The sequence below is a fragment of the Rhinolophus sinicus genome, chromosome 15, assembly GCF_057876585.1.
Source record: "Rhinolophus sinicus isolate RSI-liver-muscle chromosome 15, RSI-T2T, whole genome shotgun sequence".
In the NCBI taxonomy this organism is placed as follows: domain Eukaryota; kingdom Metazoa; phylum Chordata; class Mammalia; order Chiroptera; family Rhinolophidae; genus Rhinolophus; species Rhinolophus sinicus.
Genome location: NC_142515.1, coordinates 19,541,414 through 19,569,186, shown reverse-complemented (window position 1 = coordinate 19,569,186; position 27,773 = coordinate 19,541,414). Strand labels below are relative to the sequence as shown.

At 33.7% G+C, this 27,773-nt stretch overlaps 1 long non-coding RNA gene across 1 annotated transcript in view; it reads right to left on the bottom strand.

The window, feature by feature from the left end:
* Nucleotides 1-2,788: 2,788 nt before the first annotated feature.
* The window catches only part of LOC141572790 (uncharacterized), a 148,885-nt gene continuing 123,900 nt past the window's right edge, over nt 2,789-27,773 (bottom strand). The window contains exon 3 of the long non-coding RNA XR_016018815.1: nt 2,789-2,879. This is a non-coding gene — a long non-coding RNA (uncharacterized LOC141572790). The remainder of the gene's footprint in view (nt 2,880-27,773) is intronic.

Here is a 27,773-nt window from a genome sequence, read left to right as displayed (position 1 = left end):
CAAATGTTAGAATCTCTGCACTTTGAGAGACAGAATCTGACAAGAGTGAATCTTAGGAACTCAACTTATCCTTCCCACTGCTCTCCTTAGGCCGACTCGAAAGGAGAATTATCAACTTTCAGCTCCAGATTTAAAAACAAAACAGGATGTTTCAGACTTGTATTATTTTAAAAGTTAAGAAAGAAGAAGGAAAAAAAATATACATACCTTAATAACAGGGGCCATATAATGAAATTGTTCCCTCAACCATAGCGTTAGGAGAGCTCAGCAGATACTGTACTAAATACTTTATCTGGAAGGTTCCACCTATAATTATCTGAAGTAACAGGAACATTTACTATAATAATTAAAGCCAATTACCTTTACTTCAGGATCAAAAACAAACATTATTTACTGTGCTTACATATTTTAATTTCTATGAATCTAACATTCTCTAGCATTGCCATAGTAATTACTGGACACATGGTTACCCCACACCCAGCGGAAGGAAGTTGAGTCATGCTGTGTCTGGACCTCAGGTGGCTGCCTTACTCACAAGCAATAGAATTTATCTCACAGTGGGCTGGAGAGCCTCACTTCATGAAGTGAATGAGAATAATTAGATCTTCTCTCTTTGTTATTAATTCACACTTTTTCAGAGAGAAAATGCATAAAACTCTGAGTGAGGAAAAAAATAAAGAATATTGGTGATGACGTTTTTTAATTCGAAAAACAAACAGACAAACAAACAAACAAAAACCTTGGTGTCAACTTAATATACCTGGCATGTGGCATTTAACTTGACTGTTGGAGCTACAAAAGATGTTTAGAAATGCCTAACTGATTTTAGCAAGAGTGATGAATGTCTGAAATCCATGTCGAAAAAATAATTGATATTGAAAGCATGGCTCCATTTGCTATATCAAAGCAAGATGTCAGCTCATTACTGCTTTGAAAGAGTGTATTTTTTGCAACTTGATAGATAGAAAAGCATTCATAGAACTATCGTATACCCAGGAAAAGCATTCATAGAACTATCGTATACCCAGGAAGAAAAAGACAGAAGGATACTAGAGATATCTAAGTTATATGACACAGTTATTTTAAAGGTATATGTGTAAGGGTCATGTTCCTTCAGTGAAATTCTAGCTTTTCTAAAAAGAAAGTAACATTTTGCACATAATTAATTTTTTAATAATTATTTAATGAATAAGAATGGAGGGATGTTGTAAACATTGGGAAGGTTTCCATTGGTCAGAACTAGGACTCTTTAGATAGCTAGGAACATTTATGATGATTCTAGGTGTTTATTTCTGGAAGGCATCTCCGAGAGCATTTAATCCACACAATTTCTTTTGGAAGAGGGGAAAACGGTAGCTTGCAGATGTGTGGTGTATTGCCTGAGGTCTCTCATGGTTGAAATATGAGCCACGGGTTCAGCCCAGACCTCTGGCAAGTGATCTATATTTTAGAGTTCAGAGCTCTGGCTACACTTTCATTTTAGTGTGGTTTATAGAATCAGAAAACAATGTAACAAACCAACACACTGATGACGATACTGGTAGAGTATGGAGCTTTTTACTGTTTGATTGAATCCTAAGAAAAGAACTGATTGACTTTCCTACAATGTGTTTAGGAAAAGATAGTCATTTTCACTGATTAGAAGAAAAAAACACTGAAGGTGATTCGGCTGTGATTGGTCTGTCCATCACTAACAACATAAACAAGGTAAAGCAGGCTTATATGCTTATTGCTCACTCACACAGAAAGAACCTTCCTGATAGGAGAGCACCTGATTTCATTCCTGGGCTATTCTTTCACACAAATTTCAAGATCCAGTTGCTGGTTCAATGAAAAAATTAACCTAGGGAATCACATTAAAAATCGTAAAGTGGCTCTCATTTTATAAGATATTTGTGTGTACATTTGTTCATGTGTTTTCATGCAGTGGTACATATTCAGGAACTTCTAGCTCATTTATAAAATAGTAAATCTTTAACACAATAAAGTTCAAGCATAGCAAAGCAAGGTGTATTCTTGTATTGCTAACCCGTTTGTAGTAGAAATAAAGCTCTGCGGAAAGGCCTTTTCTGGAAGTATGTCTCTTTGGGTCTCTAATTCAACTGGCATGCATCTATAAGCATGTCCACATGAAGTGTTTGAAGAGTTTTTCCACTTTAGCAATGAAAACTACAGCACTGTTTTCTTTCCACATGAAAGATTATTTATGGTGATTACTCAATAAGGATAAGAAGGGGACTCCAGATAAATCTCACATTATATTCGGTTTGAAACTTACATGCTAGCATCAAGACCCGATGTGACAAGTACACTTTGGAAGAATGAAGCTATCAGCAAAATGCCCCAGAGGCTAATAAAAATCTGGGAGAGAGGACACTGTGTATATGAGATGACAAATCTGTGACCTGCAAGCAGACTCGATAAATTTGGGCCATCAATACTAGAGTAGGAACAGCTCTCCTTCCTTAATGAGCTTGGTGCCCTCTTATGAAACGACTGGTCTTGCAGCCTATTAGAGAGCACTGAGGCCCCTGAACAGGTAGTTCTCGCGATGGAAGCCACTCTGCCCTTTGACTTGTTATTCTGTAAAATTGCTGTCCATGTATGCAGTCGACTGATTTTCACTCTCATGTAATAATATTTTATATTTATATCCTTGTAAGATGTATACAGTCTCTTGGTGGAAGGGCTAATGTTTTGCTTCCTCTGGACTGTGATCTTGGTCATTTGACTGGTTTTGGTCTATGTGATATAAATGAAAGTAATGGAATAATGACTTGAAATGCACTTACGTGTTTGGGCTGGCCGACTTCAGCTTTCAGCCATGCCAGGAGAACAAACTACACATAGCCATTGTTTACCACTTTCCAGCTTGGACCCTAGAAAGAGACACATAGTACAGAGTTGCCACAGCTGACCCACAGACACATGAATGAAATTTGAAAGTTGTTTGTTATGCAGTATTGACACAATGACTGATAGTATTTGTATTATTATATTATATTATGTTATATTATATCATATTATATTATATTAAAGACCCAGTCTTATAGTAAAATAAGTGTGGGTCTTACATTAATTTTTGCTCCAAAAGATGCATTAGAGCTAATTGTCCAGATAGGTCTTATTTTCGGGGAAACATGGTATTGACAATGACTGATAGATATTTGCTAGTTTTCTATAAGATTGGATGTCCTTTTTTTAAAAAAAAAAAAATTGCAGCAGTTCTTTATTCTTCTGAATTTCAAATTTGTTCCTTCTTTTCACTCAATGTATTATTTTTTCATGATAATTTTTTTCTAGTTTTATTGAGCTATAATTTAAGTACAGCACTGTATACATTTAAGGTGTACAGCATAATAATTTGACTTGCATATGTCGTGAAATAATTACCACAGTAATTTTCATTAACATCCTTCATTGCGTATAGATACACACATACAAAAAAAGAATAAAGAGAAATAATTTAGGATTTACTCTCTTAAAAACTTTTGCATATACTATATAGCAGTGTTAACTGCAGTCATCATATTGTACATATATCCCTAATCCTTATTTACGTTATAATTGAAAGTTTTGACTTTTCAACCAACTTCATCCAATTCTCCCTCCCCTCACCCCTTGCTTCTGGTAATCACAAATCTGACCTTTTGTTTGTTTGTTTAGAATTCACATATAACTAAGATAATAGAGTATTTATAATTCTGTGTCTGACTTATTTCATTTAGCATAATGCTCTCAAGGTCCATCCAAGTTGTTGTAAATGGCAGGATTTCCTCCTTTTTTATGGCTGAATAATATCCCATTGCGTATGTGTGTGCAAATAGGAAATTATACATATACAGACAATTAAGTTGTGAATATATTTATATATTCACATATACATATGTATATATACATATACAGACAATGAAGTTGTGAATATATTTATAATGAAGTTATATATATTTATATATATATATAAAATCTAGTCATACATCGATGGACACTTAGGTTGTTTCTATATCTTGTTTCATTATTTAATGCTGCTGAACTGTGGGGGTGCAAATATCTCTGACATAATACATTTGTTTCCTTTGGATATACTCCCAGAAGTGAAATTTCTGGATCATATGTTAATTCTATTTTTAATTTTTTGAGGAACCTCCATACTGTTTTCCACGGTGGCTGCATCAGTTTGCAACGTCACCAGTAATGCATAAGGTTTCTTTTTCTCCACACCCTCACCAGCATTTGTTATGTCTTATCTTTTTGTTGCTAGCCTTTCTAACAGGCAACAAGTGATCTATCTCATTGTGTTTTGATTTGCATTTCCCTAGTGATTAGTGATGTTGAGCATCTCTTCATGTACCTGTTGGCCATCTGTGTATCTTCTTTGGAAAAATGTCTGTTCAGGGCCTTTGACCATGTTTATATTGGATTATTTTGCTCTTTGCTATTGAGTTGTGTGAGTTATTTATATATTTTGGATATTAACCCTTTATCAGATATATAGTTTACAAATATTTTTTTCCCATTCCATAGGTTGTGTTTTCATTTTGTTGATCATTTCTTTTGCTGTGCAGAGCTTTTCAGTTTGATATAGTAACACTTATTTATTTTTCATTTTCTTACAAGTGCTTTGTGTGCCACATCCACTAAGTCATTGCCAAGACTCTTGTCAAAAAGAGTTTTTCCTGTGTTTTCTTCTAGGAGTTTCACCGTTTCAGGCTTTACATTTAAGTATATAATCCATTTTGAGTTCATTTTTGTGATTATTATAAGATAGGGGACTAGTTTCATTACTTTACATATGAATATTTAATTTTCTCAGCATTATTTATTAAATGACTGTTTTTGCTTCATGGAGTATTCTCGTCTCCCTTATCAAATATTAGTTGACTATATATGCATAGGTTTATTTGTGGGCGCTCAATTCTGTTCCACTGCTCTATGTGTCTCTTTTTATGCCAGTAACATAATGTTTTGATTACCATAGCTTTATAATATAGCTTAAAATCAGGAAATGTAATGCCTAACACTTTGTTCTTTTGTCTCAGGATTACTTTGGCTATTTGGGGTCTTTTATGGTTCCATATAAACTTTACAATTTCTTTCAACTTCTGTAAAAAATGTCATTGAATATTAATAGGGATTGCATCGAATCTATAGATGGAATTGGATGGTATGGACATTTAACTATCTTAATTCCATCAGTACATAAACATGGGCTATCTTTCCATTTATTTGTTTCTTCAATTTTTTTCATTAATGTCTTGTTGTTTTCAGTGTAAACATCTTTCGCTTCCTTGGTTAAATTCATTACTAAGTATTTTATCGTTTTAGATGCTATTGTAAATGGGATCATTTTCATTTGTTTTTCAGAAAATTCGTTGTCAGTGCATAAAACACTACTGACTTTTGCATGTTCATTTTGTAATACTGTTGATTAGACATCTTTTTTTTTGGTGGAGTCTTTATGATTTTCTTTGTATAAAAACATGCATGTCATCTGCATATAGAAACAATTTTATTTCTTCCTCTCTTATTCTGATGTCTTTTCTTTTTCTTGCCTAATTGCTCTGGCTGGAACTTCCAGTACTATGTTGAATAGGATGGTGAGACTGGGCACACTTGTCTTGTTCCTGATCATAGATGAAAATCTTTCAACCTTTCACCATGGAGTATGATATTAGCTGTGGGCTTGTCATAGATAGCCTTTATTATGTGAGGTATGTTCCTTCTATACCTAATTTGTTAAGAGTTTTTATCATGAATTGATGCTGAATTTTGCCAAATGCCTTTTTTTTGCATCTCTATTATAATATGATTTTTTTTCTTTCATTCTATAAATATATCACATTTATTGATTTATATATGTTAAACCATTATTGTGATAAACCCCATTTGATCATGTTCAATGATCTTTGTAATGCACTGCTGAATTTGATTTGTTAGTATTTTATTGAGAATTTTTGCTTTTGTATTCATCAGGGATATTGGCAGGCAGTTTTATTTTTTGGTAGTTTCCTTCTATGACTTTGATATAGGGTTATGACTTGCCTTATAAAATGATTTTGGAAGTGTTTTTACCTTTTCAATTTTTTGGAAAGCTTGAGAGGGATTGGCATTAATATTTCTTTAAATGTTTGGTAAAATTCACCTGTGAAGACATCTTGTAGTTTTTTTTGTTTGTTTGTTTGTTTTGTTTGGTTTTTTGTAGATTTCTGATTATTGATTCAATCTCCTTACTAGTAATTGGTTGGTTTAGATTCCATGTTTCATCCTGATTCAGTCTTGGTATGTTGTGCTTCTAAAAACTTTTCACTACTTCTATGTTGTCCAGCTTGATGGCATTGTTTATTGTGGCCTCTTATGATTCTTTGTGTTACAAGTTGTAATGTCTTCTTTTTCATTTATATATTTTTTTTTTATTTGGGTCCTCCCTCTTTTTTCCTTGGTTATTCTTGTGAAATATTTGACAATTTTATTTATCTTTGCAAAGAACCAACTCTTAGTTTTGTTAATCTTTATTACTATTTTGCATTTATTTCTTCTCTAGTCTTTATTATTTTCTTCCTGATACCTGATAAACTGATAACTTTGAGCTCAATTTATTCTTTTTCTATTCCATTAAGGCATACAGTTTGATTATTTGAGAACTTTCCTATTTCTTAATGTAGTGATTTATTCACATAAACTTTCCTCTTAGAACTGCTTTTGCTACATCCCATAGGTTTTGATGTGTTGTGTTTTCATTTTTTGTTTGTCTCAAGAAACTTTTTATTTCTCATTTAATTTCCACTTTGGTATTCAGTAGAATTTCCTTGTGTTCTTGACTGTTTTAGTTTCTCTCTTGTTATTGATTCCTACTTTCATACCATTGTGGTCCAAGAAGATACTTAGTATGATTTCCGTCTTCTTGAATTTTCTAAGACTTCTTATGTGGCCTAACATATGGTGTATCTAAGAAAATATTCTATATGTGCTTGAAATAATGTATATTCTGCTGTTGTCAGAATGCTCTCTATATGTCTGTTAGGTCAATTTTATATATAATGTTGTTTAAATCCACTGTTTCCTTATTAACCTTAAGTCTGAATGATCTATGCTTTGTTGGAAATGGAGTATTAAAATCCTTAACAATTATTGTTATGTTCTTTATTTTTCATTTTAGCTCTGTCAGTTTTTGCTTTATATATTTCAGTGCTTTGAAGTTAGGTACTTAATATGTACAATTGTTGTATCTTTTTGATAAAACATTATTTTACATTATTTTACATTATTTTATAATGACCTTCTTTGTCTCTTTTTACCATTTTTAGTTGAATGTCTATTTTGTCTAAGTACAGCTACTTCTGCATTTTTGGACACCATTTGCTTGAAGTATCTTTTTCTACATTTTCACTCTCAGTCTGTCTTTAAGGCATACATAGTGAATCTCTTGTATCCTATCATTGGCTGTTGTGTTATTCTTTGTTTGTTTGCATTTCCATCCATGTCTTTGTCTTTGATTGGAGAGTTTAATTCATTTACATTCAAGGTAGCTGTTGATAGATTAGGACTTAAAGTTGTCACTTTGCTAATTTGTTTTTTGGTCTCTTTGTAGATCCATTGTTCCTGGCTTTATATACTACTGTCTTTTTCTATGTGTTTTGATATGTTTGGTAATATGTTTTGACTTCTTTATCATGTTATTTTGTGTAATTACTACATGATGTTCCTTTTTAGTTACCATGAGGCTTATATGAAATATCTTAAAATAACAGCACCCTATTTTAAACTGATAACTTCATCAAATTCCTCAGCTTTATACTTCTACTTCTCTTTCTCACATTTTAGATTATTAGGTTATAGTTTACATATATTGCATAACTTACAACAGATTATTGTAGTTATGGTTCTTTTACTACATTTGTTCTTTTTAACTTTTAAACCAGATTGTAAGTGAATTATACACACAATTACCATATTAGAGAATCTAACTTAGGCTGTACATTTACCATTATCAGTAAGTTTAATGTTATCTTATGTTTTTGTGATGTTAATTAGTATTTTTTTACTTCCACTCAAAGAACTCCTTTTAGCATTTCTTGTAAGGAGGGTCTAGTGACGATAAACTCCCTCAGCTTTTGTTTTTATGTTCAGAAAAGTGTTTATCTCTCTTTCATTTCTGAAGGGCAGCTATGCAGGTATAGAATTATTGGTTTGCAGAGTTTTCCTCCCCATATTTTGGATATGTTATCCCATTCTCTCCTGGCCTGAAATATTTCTGTTGAGAAATTCACTGATAGTGTTATGGGGTTTTTTTGTTCACTTATTCTTTTACTAATTTCATTTACTTGTCTGTGTGTTCTTGTAGTTCAGTAAATTTATTTAAGAGCAGAGTTTTTCTGAACTATTTGTCTGTCAGTTAATAAATCTTCATTTCTTTATGGAGTTTATTAATTTCAGTTAATGGAGCTTTATTCATTTCCTTTGATGTTGTCGTGTTTACCCTATTTTAGTGATTCTGATTTCTTACATTGATATCTGCATATTTGAGTAAGCAGTCTCCTCTCCCACATTTTGCAGGTTCGCTTTGGCAGAGACAGTTCTTCACCAGTCAGCTAAGTTTGGGTTTCTGAACATGTCTGCTGATAACAGCGTTGAGCAGGTAGGTCTTGCTACTAGAGTATTTTTGTGGGCAAGGTCACTGCCCAAACTCTGACGTTGAAGATGGGGTTGGGTGTCCCAATGGCTAAGAACTGCTGGCTTTGTTCTCTGCCTAAGTGTGGCTGTAGGATGGACTCTGTGGTTGCCTTGATTATCTCAGAATTTCTTAATGCATTATATTGATCTTTCCTTTTTTGGTTTGTCTTGTGTGTGTATGTACACCTTGAAAAAGAAATTATTTACTACTCTAGATTTATAGACACATTATCTCACCTTTCACTCTAAAATTTTTATTGTTTCCCTCTTATATTAAAGACTTTTATTTATCAGTTAATAAATTTTATTTATGCTCTGAGGTAGAGAAACAGTCCCACCCCCTCATTTGAATAATCCACTGTTCCAACATTATTTGTTGAATACATAATCCTTTCCTCACTTATTTGTAGTGACATTCTAAAATAGAACATTCTAAAATAGGTCACATGTTCTACTGGTTATCCCTGTGATAACAGGTTGTCTTAACAGTTATAATTAACAATAAGTCTTGTTATGCCATAGAACAAATCATTCTACCTTATTCTTCATCAGAATTATCTTGGCTATTTTTGGACATTTTATTTTCTAATGTAAATTTTGATTATAATTCACTCATGTTTCTCTACTGGATGAGACACTACTCTAATTTACAGTCTGCTAGAATTCAAATCTGCTGTTAAGTAGTAAAAATGAACAAATCCAGATAGTTCTCATTCAAGGTAGCTACATTTTATAACTTAAAAGCTGTCATAGGAAACATCCTTCCAATAGAAGTGTTAAAGAACATCTAGGAAGAGAATTATGGTCTCTTTCCATTACTTAATTACCTGTTTCAAAATTACTGATTTATATTTTTATCTCTTTTTTTTCTTGATCCATTTTTTTGATTCAATTACGTTGCTATGGTCTAAAGATTTCTAACAACAACGACAGCAACAAAAGTCATGTTATATTATGTAAAGGAGTTCACAGTTCTCTAGGTGTTGATTAACCAATATATGATATCATAGTGAGAGGCCCTGAAATATATTGAGCTTGGTGCTGTTTTTCTGTGTTTTTACATTTTGTTGTAGCCATATTGTTATCATAAATTTGCTTTGATTATTTGAGGAATACAGTCATAACCTCTAGTGGTGGCCTTGGTATCATAAGACTGTTGGAAAGCAATGAGAATATCTGTTCATAGGAGTGTAGGCAAATGACTGTATTGTCCAGAAAATGAAGTTTAACCATCCCTTTAACATTGAGGCTAAGATTGGGAAGCCCAGATTACAGGTACTAAAGTAACTTAGTATTTAAGTGTCCAAAGAGAAAATATCATTGTCCCCTTGAAAAAGTGAAGCAAAGAGCAGGTGGTTGGGATTTTGATCAGATAGACATAATCAGACTTCAATTCTGAATTCCATTCCAGTGCTGCAATAAATTGCCTTGTAACAGGAGGATGGACTGCTTTAAATAGGTGTTGAACCAGTAATGTCATAATAGGAGCAGGAGTAGTAACCCAAGACGACCTTCCTGTATGTGGCTCTGTTCAATAAACATCCCTCTTACAGTCACAGCTAATTATGACACTGTATCAGCTTGTTTTCCCTGTGAATCTTTGGATATAGCTTGCCCAAGCCAGTTGGTCTCAGCCAATAGTATTCCCTAACACCCTTATAGAAGGATAACACACTTATTGGTGCCCCTTGATACCATGTGTACTGTATCATGGAGAGAGAGCAGCTAATAAATACTGCATGGGGAGGATCGGAGAAAGATTTATGGAAAAGTTAAACATTGGGCTAAGAACTGAAGAAAGAGTAGATATTTTTTAGTTGATCAAGAGAGGAAGGAATTCTTGAAAAGGTAAGTGGTAGAAGAGAATAAAAGTGGAATCAAAAGTTGTTTACTAAGAGTTGTGGGATATTAGAATGACTAAGTACACAAAAGCCAAATTTTGAAGTACCTTGTATGTCATTCATGCACAGGTTGAGTTATTGAATAATTCTGTACATGAACATGAATGCTCTGATGTGCGTTTGAGGAAATCTATTCTCATAACAGTTCGGAGAATGAATGGAAATTAGGGAGAGTGTGGTAGGCAAAAATAATGGCCTTCAAAAATGTCCCCGTCCTAATCCCCTGAACCTGTGAATTTGTTACCTTACATGGCAAAAGTGACTTTGCAGATGTTAAAGACCTTGAAATGGGAAAATTATCCTGGATTATCCAGGTAGGCAGAAGAGGATATCACAGTGATGCAGTATGAGAAGAATTCAATCCGCCGTTGCTGGATTTTAAGATGGAGACAGAGAGCCATGAACCAAGGAATGCACATAGATACTGGAAAAAGCAAGGAAACAAATTCTCCCCTAGAGTCTCCAGAAGGGAAACAGTCCTGCTAAACACTTGATTTTAGCCCAGTGAGACTCATGTTGGACTTTTAACCTAAACAACCAAACAAACAAAAACCTGTAATAAAATAAATTTGTTTTATGCACTTAGTTTATGGTAGTTTGTTATAGCAGCCATAGACAATTAATTCAGATGGTGAAACTGCTGGCATAGAGAAAAATGAGGAAGCTGCTATAATCCATATCAAAGAAAATATTTCGTGAAAAGTGGTCATTGATTTTGACAAATGTAAGGTTTCCCTAGAAAGAGTAAATACAGGCAGAACTTGTCCTAATCATAAAATTTTCCAGAACAACGTGAAACATAATTCACTTTGAACAAAGATAAATTACCCATTTGCAGTTAATATCCTTCAATGAAAAGCAATACTTCTTTAGATCTAGAATGGATAGGGCAGAAGGAAAAAAATGACAAGCTGTCTAGACCTTTGAGAACTAGAAGAAAATTCATTTTAATCAGATTAGTGGGCAATTTACTTGATCTTTTAAGAGTATAGTTCTTTTTATTAGCTATTAAGGAATGGCATCATTATTAGTTAATAATCAGTCTCTAAAGGATGGTTAGACTTTAATAGAACTCTCATACAGCTTTTTGTTTGTCATGAACCTTGGGTCATGAACCACCAATTTAGTTCTTGCAAAGACTGTTTAGTTGATTCAATTTACAAATTTTAAGGAAAGAAATATAATAAAGTTTGGAATTCTGACAATCTGAATTCAAATCCTGGCTTTACTATATACCGTGTTTCCCCGAAAACAAGACTTAGCCAGACCATCAGCTCTAATGGGTCTCTTGGAGCAAAAATTAGTATAAGACCCGGTCTTACTTTAATATAATATAAGACTGGGTATAATATATAATATATAATATAATATAATATATAATGTAATGTAATATAATGTAATATAATATAATACCGGGTCTTATATTAATTTTTGCTCCAAAAGTCGCCTTAGAGCTGATGGTCTGGCTAGGTCTTATTTTCAGGGAAACATGGTAGTAGTTGTGTGGCGTTGAGTGAGTAGTTGAATATTCTCAGGCTTTCTCATCTGTAATATAAGAATAATGATAGCACCTCCTTTGTGTACTTGTTGTATGAAATGAGATGTTTGTTGAAAATATTGGGTTTGACGTTTAGTATATGTAATAAGCAAGCATTTAGTCAAATTGCAGTATTACCACCATAATATTTATTACATACATAAACACATGGTGGAGGGACTACAAAGTGGGTGGGAGATGTGAGAAACGCCTGTCACATCCTGAGTGTTGTATTATAGCTTTGTGGAGTATGGCGGTCCTCCTCTGCCAAATTTTATATTTCTTTGTAGCAAAAAGAGACTATGTGAACCACACAGTTTGCTAGGTAGTCCAGAAAAGTAAAAATTGAATTCTTGGTATATTGCTGCTAAATGTGAGGTAGGAGAAGAAAGACTTTCAAAATTGTCTGGATATTGAACTGTAGTTTGAAAAACAGTAAAGATTTCAGAGACTGAAGAGAGTGTTCAAGATGAGAAGAATTTGGTGGGGGGAGGGGCAAACTTATAATGTTAAATGTAAGGCTAGAGTTTCGTATGATTAAAATGTAGAAAGTTTTTATTAGGGGATGTGATAGGATATCAAATTATTGGATATTAGTAGGCACTAAATCTTTCTTTTTAAAAAAAAAAACTAAGACTTATTTTTCTTATAATTGGAAGTGTGTAACTTTTGACTACCTTCACCCATTTTTCCACCCAACAGCCCCTGCCTCTAGCAATCAACAATCTATTTTTTATATCTATAAATACTTTTTTATTCTACATATACATATTAGTGAAATTATACAGTATTTAATTTTCTCTGTCTGACTTATTTCACGTAGCACAATACTGTCAAGGTCCATTCATGTTGCAAATGGTAGGATTTCCTTTATATGGCTGGAAAATATTCCATTGTGTATGTATACCACCTTTCTTTTATCCTTTCATCCACTGATGAACACTTAGGTTGTTTCCATGTCTTGGTCATTGTAAATAATGATGAAATTAATATTGGGGTGCTGACACCTTTTTGAGTTAGTGTTTTTGTTTTCTTCAGGTAAATAATTAGAAGTGGAGTTGCTGAAGTGGATCATATGGTAGTTTTATTTTTTATTTTGAGAAACTGCCATACTATTTTCCATAGTGGCTGAATCAATTTATATCCCCACCAACAGTGCACAGGGTTCCCTTTTCTCTACATCCTTGCCAATACTTGTTATCTCTTGTCTTTTTTATAATAATCATTCTAACAGGTGTAAGGTATTATCTCATTATAGTTGTAGTTTTCATTTCCCTGATGATTAGTGATGTTAAGTACCTTTTTATGTAACAGTTGGCCATTTGTATGTCTTCTTTGGAAGAATGTCTACTTAGTTCTTCTTCCCAAATTTTAATAAGATTTTTTTAAAAATTTACTTGTATAAATTCAGAAGGCACCAAATTTTGTACTTAGAGTGTGCATTTCACTTGGTTGAAAATGAGAAGTCATTGATTAGCCTAGCACTGTAATATGAGAATCTTGATAGCTATGTGCAGGTAGGATGGAAGGTAAGATATCAGAGGTCAGTAGATCAGCAGAAAAAATTGCAGTCTATGCACATCTGAGATAATCTGTTCTTGAAATAATGCTGGCACAAACTAGGAGATAAACATAAGGAACTAAGTCTAGAAGTATTAAAATGTGAAAAAGAAAAAGAATGTCTATCAATAAGGGACTTGAAAAATACATATAGTTACTGTTATAGGAAGAAATCCTAGTCAGTCATTAAAAATAGCAAGAGAATTCCATCTCCATTTACTAATATGTAAAGAAATTCATCATTTACTATTAAGAGAAAAGCAGATGCAAAATACTATGTATCATATGATATATTTTGTATAAAGACAATTATATTTTAATAAAGATGACTTATGGGAATAAAGATAAGGAGAGGGCTGTTATTTTTAATTTTATAATAATATACTTGAATTTTTTTTACAACAAACATGTGATTTTAACCATAACATTTAAATTTAAAACAATAATGAGTTTTGTAAATTAGACTATCAGTAATACTGTAAATATCCAACTCCATTAGAAGGGTAAGTAGTTTTCACATAGCAAGATCTCAATAATTACTTGTTTGACTGAATGAATGACTAAAATAAGAGGCAATATAACCATAGAGTTTTTTAAATTAAATGTATTGGGATGGCAATGGTTATTAAACTTACATAGGTTTCAAAGGTACAGTTCTATAATACATGGTCTATATATTGCATTGTGTGTTTACCACCCAGCATCAGTTCTCCTTCCATCACCATCCCTTTTCCCTCTTCTACCAACTCCCCACTCCTTACCCTCTGGTAACTACTAAACTGTTGTCTGTGACTATTAGTTTTTGTTCATTTGTCTTGTTTATTTGTTGCTTTAAGTTTTATAGCCCACATCTGAATGAAATCATATGGTTCTCGATTTTTTCTGTCTGGCTTATTTCACTTACTACGGTAATCTCAAGAGCCATCCATGTTGTCACAAATAGCAATATTTCATATTTTCTTATGGCTGAGTAATATTCCATTGTATATATGTACCACATATTTATACAATCACCAATTGAAGGACACTTTTGTTGTTTCCATGTCTTGGCCACCATGAATAATGTTGCGATGAATATAGCAGTACATATATCCTTACAAATAAATGTTTTCAGATTTTTTGGGTAGATACCCAGAAGAAGGATTGCTGGGTTGTATGGTAATCCTATTCTTAATTTTTTGAGGAACCTCCATACTGTTTTCTACAGTGGCTGTATCAACTTACATTCCCACCAGCAGTGTATGAGGGTTCCTTTTTTTCCCCACAACCTTTCCAACACTTGTGTTTATTTGTCCATAGAGTGCTGAAATACTGGATTAAATTATTAAATTATTCTGGTCATGGGAACTGAGACTTGACCTTCTAGCTCTGATTTTCTGTAAATTATCAAGGCAGACTTTGGTCAGTACCTCAGATTTTATACCTGTAAAATGGGAATTGCTCTTTCACTATATGTTGAAGAGATGTTAGAGAAAAATGCTATTTGTTTGAGGACTAAATCTTATTGAAATTTACCCACTCTAAGGTTGTCATCTGTAAATGTTTAAAGTATAAGCATTGAGAACTAGTGTTCTGTTATTCAGTTTTCTGTTAGGTGATGTGACTTAAGTCATAGAAACCATGGACTACTATAGTAAATGCACTGCCCTGAGCACAGTACTCAGGCATGGACTTGTAATACTCCAGTAAACCCATGTCCTCACGGGTACTAATGAAGATTCAAGTGCCTTTTTGCTTTCTGTACATACATGTTATAACAGCAATAGGACTAGAATTGTGATTCTTTCAGTAAATTTTACTTTATTAAATACCAACCTCTCTGAAGCTACAGCCATAATAGTAAATTACACAATAATTAGAGATGCAATTTTTATGGTTTCTATTTTCTTACAGATCTGTGGAGGTGAGGCATTCTCTAACTCCACATAAAGTTGTACAAACACACTCCTGGCACCAAGGCTGTAGTAATATACATCAAGCATGTTGCTAAGAGCACCTCAGATATGTGGTTTAAAATTAATCTTCTGACCACTGCCCACCACATTTACTAAAATTCAGTCCATTTTTTGTTGAGGTACAGAATGATATCTATTCCCAGACCTTATCAGTCAACCTCCTTAAAATGTCTAGAGGGCAATTCTACTGTACCAAAACCAAGTTTAAAAACCTTAAAGGGAACACCAGAAGAAATCCATCAGAGAAATAGAAAAGAAAACCATTTTTCCCCTCAAGAATAAAAAAATCCATGAAAAAGAAATCAGAAGCAGCCAGCTAAATTAAATGTAGTGTTTTCCCCATCTGTCCCCTGCAGGAAAAAGTGAAATGGCCTCTTGCAGAAAGAAGATTGCTTTCTTATCTGCTGTAATACATACAGGCAGTTGTGAGTTATTGCAGTCCATTCATTTGTCAGTAAGCACAGAATGAATACCTACGAAGAAAGGACCCTGTACTCTTGAAGTTTACAGTCAAATGGGACAAGAGAGCCATTGACAATCAATCATAATTAAAACACAGGGTTAGCTCTGAGAACTTCTTTAAAAACTCAAGAGGAAAGGCTTTTCATTCTCCAACTCATTGTCATCATCATTGCTGTGATTCATACTCGTCATCCTCATCACCCTCCGTCCCTGTTATTGTTTTCTTTATCGTCATCATTGTTGTTGTTTTTCTCTTCCTCCTCCTATGTTCAGGTCTTTAAAGACATGATCGTTGAAATCTCAGCAAGGCAGTTATGAATATTACCATTTTCAGGGGAAATGATAAAACAACTGCAGACGCTGTTTCAATAACTTGTTCAAGTCCACACAGAAAGTTAAATAACAGAGCCAGGCCTCCTGACACCAAAATGTCATGTTTTTCCTTGAAATCCTTTCAGGAGCCCCTGTTTGGAATGAGCCCCTCAGAACCAGAAAGACTGCAGAAGACAGCGTATATTCCTTTAAAGTGAATCAGACTGAAAGAGCCACCTTGAAAAAATTCTCTCCATGTGTGTCTTGCTTATTCCCTCTCATCTGCTGTCCACTTCCACAAGTTTTATGTGCAAATCATATCCCAATTCATACCTTCTGACACATTCTGCAGTTTCATTTGTCCTATCTACCCAGCAACTCACAAAAGCATTGGGATCCTTAAGGAGTAAGGATTTTGTAAACTTACTCCTGAAGTAAGTTTATAAAATCCTTAGAGCTTGTTATGCAAATCCTGGAAATTTGTAACCGAAACTGCTTTGGTTCTGCAGTAAGAGTCCAAAATTTCTGGGATCATAGCTCAGCTCTGTCATTAAATCTGTGAATCAAGGAATATGTCCTTTCTTGGGGCTTTCAATTATCTATCTGTAATTGATATATGTGGGATGATTGGGCCACTGTGATAATTTTAAATTTCTTTCTGCCTAAGATTCTACATTTTAAAAGTGAACTTGCTTAATTTGATTCACAGGTGAATTAATTCTTTAAAGAAACATTTAAATCCCATAAGTACACCGCCCCGCCACACACACACATACACACACACACACACACACACACACACACAGAGGCAATAATTATGGTAGCTGTAAAGTGAAAAGACATCACCCATAGTATCATCTCCCAAAAATGATTGCTAAGGTTTTAGAAATCGTCTTTCCAGCTTTTTTCTTCCCTGTATTTATTTTTAGATAGTAATGAACGTACTTATTTATATATAATTTTGTACCTTTTTTTCACTCCACGAAAGAATGTGAACAATTACTGTGATTTTACAGTCTCAATAGCAATACAAATCACTGGCAGCGTAATAATAATTGCCTGTAAATTAATGTACTGGTTTTTATATAAGTGATCCCTAGATGCAGTTATTTAGGCTATTTTCAATTTTTCATTGAATTGCTATAGTGTACATCTTAATATAGAGGTGCTGCTGGAAATATGTCATAACCAAAAGCATAGAAAATGCTCTGAGGATTTCCAAAGCACATTTGCATTTCATTGGCTGTTTTAAGTAACTGAGTTGTCAGTAATGTAACTATTGTTGACTCTGTCTGTGAAAAATATGAGGTCAAGTCCCCAGAGCTGGTCAATGACAGAACCTAGGACTCAAACCTGTGCTTTCTGATCCAAGTAATACTGGTAATATTCTTTCGCTTCCTGCTGTCCCTGGGGAACTCTATTCCCTTCACTGAACCTTTATAAACCAATAACACTAAAATCTGTGACTTCAGGTCCTGGCCTTCTCTGGAGTTCCTCATCCAAATTTCCAAGTGCTTGAAATATATTTTTTCTATAAATATTCCTGTAGAATTTCAAATGCAATGTTACTGCAACAGAACTATCTTTCATCGATTATCCTCTAGTTTTCCCTGTGTCATTATTCTTAGCCCCAAATAGATCTCTCTTTCCACCTTTCTCACTCTAAATCAGAGTGTAAGCCCAGCAGATTAATTTCCCGAACATGATCTTAAAAATATGGTCCTCTTGTCTCTATTCTCACTGCCAGCGTTCAGGTCACCATTTTTTCTAGCCTGGAGGACTAAAACAACTTTTATTTATCAGCCTGGCCTTCTTTTTCCCTTCTTCTTTCTGCATACTATATTCAACATTCTATCTCTAAAATAATTTTTAAAATTTCTTCTTTCTACACAAAAACTTTCAATAACTTGCTACCATACTCCTAATGATTGTGTATATGCATAGCTCTTCATAATCCATTCCCCAGCTACCATTCCAGCTTGATCAATCATCTTGACTTACTGATGGAGACCCCAAACTTTATGAACTTATGTCTCCAGGCTTCCCCCCCACACACACACGCAGACTTTTAATAAGCTGTATTGTCTTTTGCTTTCTCTGTGAAATTTCCACTTCTCTTTTAGTATCAGCCATCACTTCCTCATGAAATCTTGCTTTTTCCGGGCAGAGTTGTTATGACTTCTTATGCATTCATGTCAGTTTGTACAACTGTATAATAAACCACACATTATACTCTCACCTATTTCTTTACTTCTCTGTCTCTTCCTCTGTACTCTACTTTCTTCAATGACAGGGCATATTTCATTCACCTGTATGACCATAGCAGGTGGCATTTTCGCCAGCACATGGAAGTTAATAACTGCATCTAGTGCTTTCCTATGCTACCACATTGTCCATAATACAAAGTTTGTCTCAACCACCCAAAACAAAAACCAATCCATCGTAAAGTGGATTCCCTGGCATATGGAGGAAATTGTGTTGCCCACAATGATGTGTTATACAGACACATTGTCAGAGAGAGGTAAGCATGGCTCAGAACCAGAGAGTGAAAGGTGAAATGATATCACTAAGTGACTCAAACCTTATTCTTCGCCCTCCCTGTTTTTAAAGGGTTCAAGCCCTATATTAGTCCTGATGATTACACTTTTTTTTGTATGAGCAGTGGGCATGATTTGAGCTGTAATGAAAATGAAAACATATTCTAATGCATGTTAACTCATCAACCTAGCAGCTTTATGTATGTTTTTATAACATTTTCTTAATAATTTCTCTTTGAAGACTGTGTTAAATATATTGTGAGGGGTGGTTCTTTTCATGTGAACTTTTCCTTATACTCCTTAATATATATAAATGAAGTTTTGTTAACAGCACCTAATTTAACGTAAGGACATTTGGGGGAATTAGTAGATAGTTTAATTTTTTTAAATCTATTCTCTAATTACTAGGTTTTGCTATCTCGCTTTATTTAAAGACTGACCGAAGAAAATAAGTATGGGTTAATTTTACATTTTCAAAGAGTTTTTAACTGAAGTCCAGATAAAAACCTGGGTACATCTACTAACTGAATCTATCTATGACAGCAGTGGTTGGGTTGCAAGAGGCAAAACTATTTGGGGTAGCTTTCTTGTTTTTGTTATCATTTCAAATGTTAACAGAATTCTGAAAATTACTTATTCAGTAGTTATCTTCCTAAACCAATTTTTGTTGAGAAAACAATTAGACTACCAATGAGGATTATGCATTATTGTATATCTGTACTTGCAGAAAATTTCTCTAAGACCATGATTTTTCCTGTTTTTTCAATAGGAATGAAAGCATGGCTGAAAGTTACAAGTGCAGTCTTTGTCCCTAACAACTACAAGCATAAACAAATCATAAAACACATATGCAAATCACATTTCACTCCAGAATTATAACCAGCAGGAAAGTTTCCATTTCTTAAAGTTATAATACATGAGTAAAAATGAAACCTAGTTTCTAGGAAACCATAAGGGTCATTGAAATTTGGGTTGACTATTTAAATACAAACTAATGAAATTAATAACTACATAGAAATATGGTAAATAAATTATATTTGACTCTTCATTTTTTTTGATAAAACCCATATAATATCCAAAAAGATTAGAAAGTTAATTTTAAAAATCAAATGATAAAATCTAATAGCATATAAGATGGGATATTGATCAAAGTTAGTAAAGTAATAAAAATATCTGAAACAAAAAGAAAATCTCAAAGAGAAAGATGGACAGATTCTAATGTATAACACTACAAACCTTTTTAGTAAAACCAACAAGCTAAAGAAAAACAAGAACAATGATAATTTAAGTATAATATTTCCATTGAACATGGAAAACAGTTAATGTGTACAGCCTACAAAGACATATCAAAATTCAATAGGATGACATCAAGATAGAAATAAATCAATGGTTAATAGTTATAGTCAAATTTTATAACGGAAAATATAGATAGCAAATGCACACATAGAATGATGTCTTTATTGCTGTACTGTATCATGTTCATCAATGATATATACACACACACACACACACACACACACATATATATATATATATATATATATATATATATATATATATATATATATATATGGTTTAGATATTAAAACACGGTCTACAAAGATTTGTACCAAAGTTATGACAGTGGTTACATCTGGGATGAAGGTGAGAATTAAACTGAACACAGGAGATGGTGCATTTATCTTAACTAATATCATTAGAGTTACAATAGCTATTATTTATCACCTACTGGGCCCCATTCTAAGTACTTGTCTACACTATCTCATTCAATTCGCATAACAATCCTGTTAAAGAATTATTAAAACTATCTTCAAACTACACATGAGAGAAATGAGGGGCAGAAAAGTTACTTGCCCAAAGCCATACAAGCAGTGACTATTCAAGCCATGATTGAAACTTTATTAATATATGTTTTTTACAAGATAAAACTCAACACTGGCAATTTTGAGTGAGATTTCTACACATTTTCAGTATTGATGATCTTGAAAATGAATACAAATTGTTTAGGAAAAAATGCATCACTATGTAGCCAAAGCCATTAAGATTCACATACACATTGGTCCAGCCTTTTCCCTTCTATGGAAACAATTCAATAGAGCAAAAATATATTAGCTGTAGTATTTATTGAGGTAGCACCTATAAAAGAAAAATTTTGTAATTAATCTAAGTTTCAATATACTGAGGTTCATCAACATTAAAATTGTACTATGGAAAATTCTTGACGTGTTATAATATTGCTAGAATGAAAATACATTTACATACAAAAATAAAAATAAAGTACACTTTTAGAATTGAGTTTTTGTTATTTAAAACTTTTCTAATTATGTTATGTATTTGTTAAAAGATGTCCAATGTAGCCATTTTTAATATAGGTAAATATATTTTTAAATTTTCAAATAAAATACAGAAAAGTTGCAAGGATAGTGCAGAGTTCCTGATTATTCAGTATCCAGTTTCCTCTATTAAGATCTTACATTACTGTGGCACATTTGTCACAACCAAGAAACCAATATTGATATACTGCTCTTAACTAAACTCTATACTTTATTCAAATTTCATTAGTTTTTCATTAATACCCATTTTCTGTTCCATGATCCCATTTAGGATACTATATTATATTTAATTGTCTCCTTAGGCTCCTCTGGGGTGTGATAGCTTCTTAGAAATTTCATAGTTTTGATGACCTTGATCATTTTGGGAGCAATGGTCAAGTATTGTGTAGAATGCTCTTTGATTTCGGTTTGTCTGATAATTTTTCTGATGAGAAGACTGGAGTTATTGGTTATCAAGGAAATAGTCACAGAGATTAAATGGTATTCTAATCACATATCTAAAGTACATGCTATAACATGACTCATCCCTGACGATCACCTGGCTACAGGAGTGTTTGGCAGATTTCTTTACTGTAACATTATTTCCCCCCTTTCATATTGTACTACTTGGCAGCAAATTACTAAGCATAGGCCGCATTGAAAAGATGAGTTGTGCTCCTTGAAGGGAGACTATCTGTATGAATTATTTGAAATCTTTCTATATGATTTATCTCTTGTCTCCCACTTTTAAATTATTCGATTATTTACATCAGCATGGGCACATAGATATTTACCTTATAGTATGGGTGGTTGTATATAATACATTACTGTTTCTCTATTTTGTTACTTAAATTGTTCCAGCTTCAGCAATTTGGAGCTCTTTCATTTGCCTCTTGTGTCGCTTTGACTTACCCCATCATTTTGTTTTTTGAGTACTTCCTTACTCTCTGGCAATACAAGAGCCTTCAAGCTCATCTTGTACATTCCCCACCCAAACCCTAGAATTAGCCATTTCTCCAAAGAACCCTGGTTCCTTTTACTGGAAGATAGTAATAGAAACCAATTGAGCATTGGACACTGAGTGTAGCCACTTTTTAAACAAATGATTTGCTCAAGGGCTAGCAGTCAATGACAGAATAAGGATCATAACTCAGGTCAGGTCTCTTGAACCTCCACTCTCTACTCAAATATTGTGCTAATATGACCACCTTCTATTCCTACATGTGGTCAGATAAATTTGTTTGTAGATAACATAGATTTATACCCTCTGGAGAACTTTCAAATCAATCTACATTTTTAAATTATGCCTTAAATCATATGTCTTTATGCTTCTAAGTCATCTACATGCCTTTCTCAGTTGTATAGTTGTACAATTACTTTATCACTAACTCTTAAAGAGCAAGCACTCCTTTCTCCTTTAAATTTAATTGGCCACCAAATCACAGTTTTCCCATTCTTGTATGTGAATAATCCATGAATGAACTTAACATAAGGTTTGACCCTCTCTGTATTCCATGCTCATTCTGGAAGAAATGCTTGGCTAATGTTCTCTACTATTAATTTTATGGTTTCACATTTTGCATAGGAAATATTTATCAGTTTTAATTTTTCAGTAGAAGAAGATGACTCTGATTTTATCTTTGGTTAAAGACTAGGGAGACAAATTTGATAATAGCATGGTAAAGCCTAGTGTTTTATTTTTCTTTACTAAGACAAAATTTCTGTTTGGTCTAAAAAGAAAAAAATATTGAACCTCACCCTCCAAAATAAACAACAAAAACAAACAAAAAAATAATTATTTTTCCATTTTAATTCATTTTCATAATTGGGATAAATACAATTACAGAGAAAACGAGATAGCTCTCTTGCAATACTGAAGTGTCTTTAATAGTTGTTCTTAGATTAGCTCATCACTTCCTATAAAAGGTTAAGAAATAATTGTTTGGGTACTGAATAAAGTGATAAGAAACACAAGTAAGGGAGAAACGAGATTGAAATGTCTAAATCCTATGTTATTTCTAAAGGTTAGGAAAAGATGCATATTTTCTTTCTAAATGTCAATTTAATCTGAATGGCAGTGAACCTCGAATAACATTTGAATTTAATGTAGAACTTTCGAAAATGAAGCAATTGCCTAGCTAACTGCTTGTTTTGCTTTTGTCTGAACTTCACATTTGGCTTTCAGCTGATGGATAGCTGAAGTATCATTTCCATTTGGAAGTATAAACATAATAGTTGACTGTTATTAGAAGGTAAGAGAGAAGCTTTATTTGTTGGCCAGTGATCAATCTGGGATTTCTGAGGCTCATAGGGCTGGAAAATGAATGGAGTTATGCAGTTCATCTGACTGGATGCCTAATTAGAATTAGAAGGGACCAAGCACTGAGCATTATTCTGGACATTCAGGATTTTTAAATGCCAGTTCTATCTATTGTCTCCAAACAGAAATGCTTTTCTCAAGGCACGTTTTGCAGAGGAGCTAAGTATATAGCAGAATTCTTTCTAGGCCTTATGTAAATGAGGTTTTTGGTAAGCCTGGGAAGACAACTGGCTACTAGACTTTAACTTTCTGTTAATGGAATGAGTTGAATAATTTTGTTTCAACTCTTTGACCTTGACCAAACTATCAACCGAAGGGACCTGGGTTCAGTATTATACAAAATTTGGCCCTGGAAAAAGTCAGTGGTCAGAAACATTGGAGGTGTTTAGGGTCATAGCAGAGAGATAAAGGTAAATAGCCAGTATTCCAGATATTAGATAGAGGATGATAGCAGGGAGGACTTAGTAGTCCCTTATACATTCAGAGTGACTAATATTCTCTCTTGTATTCACCACCTGAGTCGCCACTAGTCCCTGACTCTCAGGACATGGTCAATATTTCTGATATTCTAGTGGGATTACTACTTTCTATTCTCTCATATTAATATTTCTGGAGATGGCAGGCATTATTCCCAATAAAATGTCTGCTGGAGCAACTTTTTAAAACTTATTGACACGTGAAACAATTCTTGATCCCTAATTGCTAAATCAGTTTGAGGAAGGAACCTTCCTTTTGCTTGTCGAAAAATATTGGAATTGGACTAGATTCCCAATGTCTTTTAGGGTTCTAACATTCTGGAAACAGACTTGATATATATAGATATTTGTTAGAAATGTTGTTTACCTAGGAGTGTATGAGTTTTTGAAATTCATGGTTGTGTGTGTGTGTGTGTGTGTGTGTGTGTGTATATATATATATATATATATTAAAAAAACCATGGATTTGAAAAGTCCAAACACTCCTAGGTAAGCAACATTTCTCATCTAAAAACAAAAATGTTGAGTGAAATTAAATTATTTTAAAGTGGCATTAACAACCCCCTCCCTAAATTAATCAGTAGCTCTTTTTATACCTTAAATAATAGTCTTTCAAAATAGTTCCTTCAAATGCCTTTGCTTAACAGTTTCAAATAGGATATTTGTAGTTTATGTATCTGGCATCAAATAAAACTTGCAAAGAGAGTTATGAAGAGGGAAAGGCTTATAAAGTGCATTGACATTAAAGTGACACTCAAGGGCTGGCTATCTTTTAGTATAATTTATTTATTAGTGCAGATAGAAAATGTATCAGGCCTATTTTAGTCCCTATAAAGAAAACTAAACACGTCTATATCCATGTGAAAATGCTAGAATAAATAGCCACTTTCCACTCCTCTACATATTTCAGAGTCAAAAGACCCAGACTATCTTAGGTCTGAACTTTCTAACTGCTTATCCAGGAAAGAATGAGTCATGTAATGAGGCATTATGTTATCGTGGGAAAACTTTATTGAAGTGGGTTGTCAAGATGACTTTCATACATTTTTTATTAAATATTTATCAACAAATATGTATTGCTGATAGATTCTAAAATGGATTCCCATCATTGTTCATTCTTATCTTTTTTTGATATTATCTGATCTCATCAATGACCTGTCTTCTTTATGTACTGATGCATTAGTAACTTACCAAGATGATTACATTGTATGAGTTTTCCTCTGCCTCTCACTACTACAAATTCCATATCGCAAGTTCTGCCTTATCACCTACCAACAGGAGAAAACTATCTTAGGCCTTAGTCTGATATTCTCTTTGAGAGCTGAGTTTTCCTAGTGTGCCTGCAATAGGAAGGGACCTATGGATTCAGATTGGAATGACAGACAAACAGCTGCTAACTTCACCTCCTTTAACATCAATTGCCTGCCATCTACCATAGTTTGCACGACTCTGTTTGTCATGGTTACTTTTTTGGCAAGCCTGACGTCCAGCTGTCGATGACCATCTACCCTGAGTAAAAGAACCTGGGCTCAGAATAAAGATTTGGATCATAATGGGTCTCCATTCTCTGAATTATCCTGTTCTTGATATTCAAACTGACTTAGTATTCAAGGGTTTTACTTGAGCTAATACCGGCAGAAAGCCATCCCTGATTTGATCTTCTCCCTGGTTTCTGCCTGCCCATGTATGATTATCCCAAAATTGCTGCTTAGTTATAGTCCAGTAGGTTCTTAGAAAAAAATTGTGGCCTATTATCCAGACGTTGCTTGTTTCTGGAATTTAACTTTATGTTTCAATTGCTTGTTCAGATACCAAAGTTTCCATGGTCTTCAGCTTCATGGTCTGTAGTTTCATGAGTTAAGATATCACCATCCTGTCCCTAAGGCTCAGTCCCTGGTAAATATAATCCCAATGACAAAGTATTTTTCTTGGGGATATAACTCTGACTGAATTGATATAGCAGTATTTTAAGGGTAACAACCCATTTTAAATATTTCACCCTATAAATAACTGACTTTTTTTTTTTTTTAATTTGTACCAGTCTATTGTCCATATTATAAGGTACTTTTCAAACAAGAAACTGATACAATGGGAAAAATGATTCTAATTAAAATGTAAAACATTAGTCCTCTTAAGGCCATAGAGTTAGATTGATGCAGAGAAAAACCCCGCACTGACAATTTCAGGAGATCTGAGTTCTAGGCCAGTTCTATCAGCAATTAGCTTTGCAAAACTTCTGCAAAAAAGAAACTGAAGGCCCTGAGAATTAAACTCCTTCCCCCAAATCATATAGTGAGTATTTTGGCAATACAAAGAGCTAGCAGGGGGTGACATGAAAAGTGCACAGGTCTTCAAACTAATCACAAGTGTCTATCAGCCCTTGTTTCGTTAGGTCTATTTGTCCTCAGAACAAGAAGTAAATACTTCCCATTCTCTCTGCCTTGGACAACATCTTGAGTAGCAGCTTCAGTTTCTGACAGCTAGGTCTTCTGTGGTTCCAACTTCCACTCAGTAACTGGGGTATACAACTGCCCCTTCATTTATCCCTTCAGCCTAGGAGAATGGCTCCCTTATATTGCCGATCACTGTCCCCTTACTGTCCTTTTGCCATCTGTGGGATCCATTCTTTGTGTTAAATTATCTCCATTTCTGTTTTCCTAGTGGAACCTTGCATGATACAGAAACTGCATGATTTTGAGCAAGTTACTAAAGGAGGTGATGGCTCAGTATTTTTTTTCTTTCTTCACTTTACAAATGAAAGTAATGATAGTAGCTTTTGGAACTGCTGTGTAAATGAAAGGTAACTTTCTTTGGTATATAAGTGGAACTTAACAACTCATAACTGTTAGATGTCTGTTACGAGGGTGTTGGTTTTTGTTAGTTATAGGTTATGTTATTACCAGAATGAAGATTAATACTTACATGTCTAACTGAAGTTATCCCCCTGCCACACCACTGCTGGGTCCAAAGAAGCAAAACTGTTTGCTCAATCATTTTATTGTTTGAAAGGTCAATGAAAAATTGTGTAAGCAAACAAATTTTTTTGTATTTTTTTCAACCAATGAAGTCATCAATGAATCTTAAATATTTGAGAATATTGGTTGTAGATAATTTAGGGTGCAAAAAACATAATCTAATATATTTATATACATATACATAAACATATTTTATACACACACACACACACACACACACACACACACACACACACACCTCATGCATTGAAAAGCCTGGTGGAAATCTGTCACCTGTGGGGAGGAACATGAAATTTTGTGAGAAGGAATAAATTTATTTTCAATCTATTTCCATATTGGTTGTATTTCTACAAAACAGTTATTATATATTATATTATGTTATGTTTTTATGTTATATAATTTTTCAAATGAATTTTTCCCAGTCTTCTCTGTTTATTACATTAAAACACCAACTCATACCTTTCCACTGAAGGTTTTACAATGTTTAAATGTTAGTATCTTAGGTGACTAAGAAACCCAGGTCACATAGTGTCCAATACCTATTTCCTACTTCTGAGAATCTAGGATAGTGAAACCCCTTACAACTCAGCCACTGGAAGAAAACCCCTCTCAAACTGAAAACTAAAAGCATTTCCATTTTCCTAGTTAACTTGAATAGGCAGGCAAACTTTTCACTGGCACCGTGGAGTGAAAAGATCAAAGATGTTGAAGCCAGGAAAGCTTGGAATCCAAAGTTTGTTATGCCACTTACTTGCT